Source organism: Penaeus chinensis, chromosome 14, assembly GCF_019202785.1.
Source record: "Penaeus chinensis breed Huanghai No. 1 chromosome 14, ASM1920278v2, whole genome shotgun sequence".
Taxonomy (NCBI): domain Eukaryota; kingdom Metazoa; phylum Arthropoda; class Malacostraca; order Decapoda; family Penaeidae; genus Penaeus; species Penaeus chinensis.
This window is the reverse complement of record NC_061832.1, coordinates 16,038,566-16,046,065: the sequence shown is the minus strand read 5'-3', so window position 1 is coordinate 16,046,065 and position 7,500 is coordinate 16,038,566. Positions and strand designations below refer to the sequence as shown.

At 46.4% G+C, this 7,500-nt stretch overlaps 1 protein-coding gene across 7 annotated transcripts in view; it reads right to left on the bottom strand.

Moving 5' to 3' along the window:
- LOC125032077 (annexin B10-like) overlaps positions 1–7,500 on the bottom strand; it is a 55,966-nt gene that overhangs the window by 22,663 nt on the left and 25,803 nt on the right. The window contains exon 2 of one of the 7 annotated variants that reach the window (XM_047623051.1): positions 2,366–2,391. The exons of the other annotated variants lie outside the window; for them this stretch is intronic. The gene's annotated coding sequence lies outside the window, so the exon portion shown is untranslated. The remainder of the gene's footprint in view (positions 1–2,365; positions 2,392–7,500) is intronic. 7 annotated transcript variants of the gene reach the window in all.

Sequence of the window (7,500 nt, the reverse complement as noted above, 5' to 3'; positions counted from 1 at the left end):
CGACACCTTTTAAAACTTTCAGTGAAAAGGCTCGTCATCAAACCCCTTTAATCGTTCAGTGAAAATGGCTGTTCATCGAACCTTTAAAAAGTGGAAAATGGGCTGTGCATGCCCTTATTAAAACGTTCAGTGAAAATAGGCTCGTTCAATGAAAACAGACTTTTTAAGAATGGAGCCTTCTTTACAATGGACCTTTCTTTCTAATAGACCCTTCCTCAATGGAAATAAACTTATCTATCGTCCTTTAAGAACATTCACTCAAAACGCTCAATGAAGTCAGAAAAGACCGCTTAAAAGTCCTTAAGTGTTCAAAGGCGAAAGACAGAACCCGCTGTGTTTCAGGGGTACCCACGAATGTTGCCCCCCCCCCCCCCATTCTTGGAGGCCTGCCAAGAGGGGAAGTCTGGCTGAGGGGATGGGGGAAGGGGGGAGCGAGGGGAAAGGGGAAGGGTGTATGGAGCAGTATTCGCGAGGGGTCAGAGAGCGGGAGTGTGGGGTTGCCATGGGAGAGGACACGTTTAGGCGAGAAAGGGGAAGGGAAGGGGGAGGGGAAGGGAAGGGGGGAGGGGAAGGGAAGGGAAATGGGAGGGGAAGGGAAGGGAAATGGGATGGGGAAGGGAAGGGAAGGGGAAGGGGAAGGGGGGAGGGAAATGGGATGGGGAAGGGGGCTGGGAAGGGGCTGGTAAGGGGAAGGGGCTGGGAAGGGGAAGGGAAGGGGTAGGGGATGGGGAAGGAAAGGGGTAGGGGTAGGGGAAGGGAAGGGGTAGGGGATGGGGAAGGAAAGGGGTAGGGGTAGGGGAAGGGGTAGGGGTAGGGGAAGGGGTAGGGGTAGGGGAAGGGGAAGGGATGGGGAAGGAAAGGGGTAGGGGTAGGGTAAGGGGTAGGGGTAGGGGAAGGGGTAGGGGTAGGGGAAGGGGAAGGGATGGGGAAGGGAATGGGAAAGGGAAAGGGAAAGGGAAAGGGAAAGGGAAGGGAAGGGGAAGGAGAAGGGAAGGAAAGGGGAAGGAAAAGGGAAAGGGAAAGGGCAAGGGAATGAGAATGGGAATGGGATTGGGAAAGGGAAAGGGAAAGGGCAAGGGAATGAGAATGGGAATGGGATTGGGAAAGGGAAAGGGGAAGGGAAGGAGGAGGGGAAATGGGAAAAAGAGGGGAGGGGAGCCGAAGGAAAGGAACATGAGGAAAAGGGAAGAGAAAGTAGAAAGGGGAGGAGATGGGGAAGAGGAGAGAAAAGTTAATGGGGAGAGGAGAAAGAAAAGAGGAAGAAGTAAAGATGACGAAAAAGTTGTGGCTGTAAAGAAAGAAAAAGGAAAAGAGAAAAGATATGGAGAAAGATTTTTTTAAAAGGAAAATGTTATGCGTAAGAGAGGAGAAAATATTAAATTGCAACGAGGAAGAACGGTAAATGAGGAAGAGAAGAGAATAAACAGCAAACAGAAAGAAGAGAAGAGATAACGGGAAAAAAATATGGGAGCAAAAGAGGGGAAACAGAGGAAAGAGAGAATAAGGAAACTAGGACTAAGGAAACTCTCTCTCTCTCTCTCTCCTCTCTCTCTCTCTCTCTCTCTCTCTCTCTCTCTCTCTCTCTCTCTCTCTCTCTCTCTCTCTCTCTCTCTCTCTCTCTCCCTCTCTCCCTCTCTTTGTTTGTGTGTGTTTGTGTGTATTTGACGCTCCTGTCTCCCTCCCTCTCTCTCCCTCTCCCTCCCTCACGCGCACACACACAACACTACAAAATCCAGGAACCTCACCCATACCCTTTCTTTAAAGACCACGTACCACCTATCCTACCATCCCCAAAGACGCAATAGGGAGAAGGAGGAACCTATCCATCGATTTTTTAGGACGCCGAAGCCCGTGTCGGTCGTCTGGATGGCGCCACGGCCCCTCGTCGAACGCCACAGTAGGGAAAGCCGGAGGATAGGGTTCGCTGTGTTGGTCTATGGGAGAGAGGGGGGAGGGGAGGGGAGGGAGTCGCCAGGAGGGGGGAAGGGAGGCGCCAGGAGGGGGGGAGGGAGGCGCCAGGAGGGGGAAGGGAGGCGCCAGGGAGGGGGGAAGGGAGACGCCAGGAGGGAGGAAGGGAGGCGCAAGGAGGGGGAAGGGAGGGGGGAAGGGAGGTGCCAGGATGGGGGGAGGGAGGGAGGTCGCATGCGGGTCTCGGTTTGGTTGTTAGCTTGGTGCGGTTCGAGCTGTGAAGGGGGTTGTGAGCGGTCTCCCATGGGAACGCACAAAAATGAGAACAAAAACAAGCAAATCAAACGTGAACATACAAGTACAGGTGCGAGTACACGTTAACTAGCACGTACACTAACACTGAAACGTACACGTACACGTACACGTACACGTACACGCACGCGCGACACCTACTTACACAGAGGTATATGGATGGATGGAGACCTAGATCGACAGACAATCGCAATAATGTAGCTCATATTTCTAAAAGCACAGGCACAAACTCTACTAAAATGGCCATTGCCCACCAACTCAGGCTTACCCCTCTACACGACACACTCTTACGTCGCACCCAAAATTTATCCTCTGTGGCAAACCGCTTTTAATAGTCAGATGTCTACTTTATACTTTACTAATGCAAAAAAAAAAAAAAAAAAAAATAATAATAATAATAATAATATATCAAATACAGAGATATCTGAGCAACGACCCTTCTGCAAAGCACCGTTAGCTGTAACAATGGTGCCAAAGTTTTAAAAACCCGAGTGGAATTAATCAGCCTTGTCACCATGCGAGAGCGAGGCCAGAGCTCCATCTTCGGTGTCCATTAGAAACAGTAATTGATGTTTACCTTCGAACTTCTGTGTAAAATAAATGTATATGTAATTGTCATACGAGTTGCTGCTTTCTACAAACTTAACCGAATAGGGAATGTAGTGGTTAATGAAAGGAGTTGCGGGCATATCAAACCGAAGCCTGGGTTACACCGTTGTATTTCGCATCCTTAGCCGTCGATGGCGATAACTTGGGTATCATATTTTATTCCATGTGGAGAAGGCAGAAATCTCTCTCTCTCTCTCTCTCTCTCTCTCTCTCTCTCTCTCTCTCTCTCTCTCTCTCTCTCTCTCTCTCTCTCTCTCTCTCTCTCTCTCTCTCTCTCTCTCTCTTTTTCTCTCTCCCCCCCCCCCCCCACACACAATGTATTATCTCGGCGACACACTAACATACATTACAACATATGTAGGCGTGTGAGGCCCTTTCCTCTCCAACTATCGATTTTTAAGGTTTCCACTTTGTCTCTGGACATTATCTGTCTGATAAGAACAGAGATAACGGCGTTAATTAATACAACATAACAGAAGGTAACGGCCCATCCATCTTTCTTTGTCTATGAACAAATACATTGTTTTAATCTCTATGCTTTCTACGCCTGTCCTTGCAACCCCCCCCCCCCCCCCCCCCGTGCGAGTATTTAATTAAGGAAAGTATGTTTGCTCGCTGACATTAGGTAATCGGTCATCAGCAAAGCCCACGTGACGAAACCGTTAACAAAAAGACATACACATTTCTTTATGGATTTTTCTTCGTTTGTTTACTATGCTTGTCTGTATTCTATTATACGATACAGAATAATGAAGTTCTGATAAACCATAACCTCTGCTGAAACGACTGTCATTCACGTAGGTTAAATTCACTCAACGATTTTCATTCTATTTCGTTTTTTTTTTTTTTTTTTTTTGGGGGGGGGCTCATTACAATACTTGACCCATAGTGAAATATACCAATAATTGGGACGAATAGGACCAAATACAGCACACCTGAACACCGTGAATTTGCCTGAAAGGGCATATGAAGCTGCCCTTTGGGCGTTGGTTGCCGCATCCGGTGATAAGTGTAAATTATTTTTGAAAGTTCACAGGTTTAGCAGTTTCGGTCCTGCGGTCTTTAAATACCCGGGAGTTTCTCTTCTATCTCTGGTTCTTCCTTCCTTATTCCTATTCCTGATCTTTCCTTAGTTATTCCAATTCCTAGTCTTCCCTTCCTCATTCCTACTCTTTATCCTTCCTTCCTTCCTCCATTCTATTTTTTATCCTTCCTTACCTTTCACATTCCTTTTTTTTATCCTACCTTCCTTTCATTCTATTTTTTATCCTTCTCATTCTATTCTTTATCCTTCCATCCTCATTCTACTCTTATCCTTCCTTCCTTCCTCATTCCTATCTTTATCTTCCTATTTATTCTTTATCTTCCTACCTCCTCTTTTCTTCTTTCTCCTTCCTTCCATCCTCAATTTACTCTTTATCCTTCTTCCTTCTCATTCCTATCTTTTCCTTCCTTCCTTCCTCTTTTCTACTCTTTATCCTTCCTATTCCTATTTTTTCCTTTATCCTACTTCCTTCTATTCCTACTCTTTATCTTCCTTCTCATTCTACTCTTTATCTTCTTTCTTCCTATTTCCTACTCTTTCTCTTCCTTCCTTCCTCATCTATTTTAACTTCCTTCCTTCTCATTCCTACTCTTTATCCTTCCTTCCTTCCTCATTCCTACTCTTTATCCTTCCTTCCTCTCATTCCTACTCTTTATCCTTCCTTCTTCCTCATTCCTACTCTTTATCCTTCCTTCCTTTTCATTCCTACTCTTTATCCTTCCTTCCTTCTATTCTACTCTTTATCCTCCCTTCTTCTCATTCCTACTCCTTTATTTTTCTTCCTTCTCATTCCTACTCTTTATCCTTCTTCCTTCCTCATTCCTATTTTTTTACCCTTTCCCTTTTCCTTCCTCATTCTATTTTTTATTCCTTCTTCTATTCGATCTAATAAAAATTTTTTTATCATTCCTTCATCTTCCTTACTCTTTATCCTTCCTTCCTTCCTCATTCCTATTCTTTATCCTTCCTCCTTCCTCATTCCTATTTTTTATCCTTCCTTCCTCATTCCTATTTTTTATCCTTCCTTCCTCATTCTATTATTTATCTCTTCTCATCCTACTCTTTATCCTTCCTTCCTTCCTCATTCCTACTCTTTATCCTTCCTTCCTTCCTCATTCCTATTCTTTATCCTTCCTTCCTCATCATTCCTACTCTTTATCCTTCCTTCCTTCCTCATTCCTATTCTTTATCCTTCCTTCCTTCTCATTCTATCTTTTACCCTTTTCCTCCTCTTCATTTCCTATTCTTATCTTCCTTCCTTTCCTATTCCTATTTTTTATCCTTCCTTCTCTTCCTAATCTTTATCCTTCCTTCCTATCTCATTCTCTTCTTTACCCTTTCCCTTTTCCTTCTCATTATTTTATCCTTCCTTCCTCATTCCTATTTTTTATCCTTCCTTCCTCATTCCTACTCTTTATCCTTCCTTCCTTCCTCATTCCTACTCTTTATCCTTCCTTCCTCATTCCTTCTCTTTATCCTTCCTTCCTTCTTCATTCCTACTCTTTATCCTTCCTCCCTTCATCATTCCTATTCTTTATCCTTCCTTCCTTCCTCATTCCTACTCTTTATCCTTCCTTCCTTCCTCATTCCTATTCTTTTTCCTTCCTTCCTTCCTCATTCCTACTCTTTATCCTTCCCTTTTCCTCATTCCTTCTCTTTATCCTTCCTTCCTTCCTCCATTCTACTCTTATCTTCCTTACTCATTCCTATTTTTTATCCTTCCTTCTTCCTCATTCCTTTTTTTTATCCTTCATTCTCCTCATTCCTACCTATTATCTTCTTCCTCATTCTACTCTTTATCCTCCTTCCTCCTCATTCTATTTTTATCCTTCCTTCCTTCCTCATTCCTACTCTTTATCCTTCATTATCATTGCCTACTCTTTATCCTTCATTCCTCTCATTCCTCCCTTCCTCATTCCTACTCTTTATCCACCCTTCCTTCCTCATTCCTACTCTTTATCTTCCTTCCTTCCTCATTCCTACTCTTTATCTTCCTTCCTTCCTCATTCCTACTCTTTATCCTTCCCCTTTTCCTTCCTCATTCCTACTCTTTATCCTTCCTTCCTTCCTCATTCCTACTCTTTATCCTTCCTTCCTTCCTCATTCCTACTCTTTATCCACCCTTCCTCATTCCCAATTCATTATAACTCTCTCTTTGCCAATTCCTAATCATTCCTTCAACATCCCATTTTCCAAACCATTTCTTCGTCATTCCCAATTCCCAAATCCTCCCTTCCTTACTGTTATTTCATTATCCTTCCTTCCTCATCCTTATCGTAATTTTTCCTATTCCTACTTATCCTCCTCTATCCTGAACGAAACTTTTTTTTTCTTGCTTATCCTCCTCTATTCCTTTTTTTGAAATTCTGAAAACTTTTTTTTTTTCCCGCTTATCCTTTTTCTATTTCCCGAAAAAGAAAACCTTTTTTTCGGCCTTTCCTTTTAAACCTGAAAGAAACTTTTTTTTCCTACTTATCCTCCTCTATCCTGAACGAAACTTTATGAAATTTAACCCTCGGCCCCCGGCCATCAAAAAGGAAAGGGTTGCCCCCGGCTTTCCTGGTTAAAGGGCCGAAAAATTCCCCACTTCCGGGAAATAATTTCCGACCCGGGTTTCTCCTTTGGGGTTGCCGGGGGTAAAACCCCCCTGCCCCCTGGGGGGTTTGGTCCCCGGGTACGGGGGAGGGGGTTTGCGCCGGGTGCCTACCCGGGGGTGGGGTAGCAGGGGGGGCGAAGAAAAGGGTTTGCAGCCGGTCACCTTTCTTGCCGGGGGGGGGGCGGGTGCCCGGGCGGCCCCCTGGCTGAACCCCCCCGGGGGGAGCAAAATTTGGGGGGGTGGGCCCCCCTGCCTTGAAAAGGGGGGCCCCCTTTTTTCTGGTCTAACCCGGGGCCCCGGCCCCAGGGGCCCGGGGGCTGGGTTTTGGGGGGGATGTTCGCGCGGGACCCCCGGGGCCCGGGGTCTGTCGGGTTTGGGGGGCCCCTGTTTGGAAAATGTGGAGGGGGGGGGATAAGGCGGAAGGGGGGGGGGGGGAGCGAGGGAAAAAGGGAAGAGAAAAGAGAGGCGAAAGTGAAGGAAGGAAGGAGAGAGCGGGGAAAGGGGAAGGCAAGAGAAGAGAAAGGAAAAAGCGAAAAGAGAGAGAGTGAACGGGAAGAAAGAGAGAGGTGCAAAAGAGAAGAAGGAAAAAGAAAAGGGGACAGGGCAAAGCAAAAAAGGGGGGTGCCCGGAAGGGCGCCCCTTCCCTTCCTCTTCCCCCGCCCATCCCTCTCCTCCCTCTCCTATCCCCTCTCTCTCTCCCTCCCTTCCTTCCTCTCTCTCTCTCCCTATCCTCCCTCTCTCTCTCCCATCCCTCTCCTCTCTCTCTCTCCCTATCCCTCTCCTCTCTCTCTCTCCCTATCCTCTCCTCTCTCTCTCCCCTATCCCTCTCCCCTCTCTCTCTTCCCTATCCCTCTCCTCTCTCTCTTCCCTATCCCTCTCCTCTCTCTCTCTCCCTATCCCTCTCCTCTCTCTCTCTCCCTATCCCTCTCCTCTCTCTCTCTCCCTATCCCTCTCCTCTCTCTCTCTCCCTATCCCTCTCCTCTCTCTCTCTCCCTATCCCTCTCCTCTCTCTCTCTCCCTATCCCTCTCC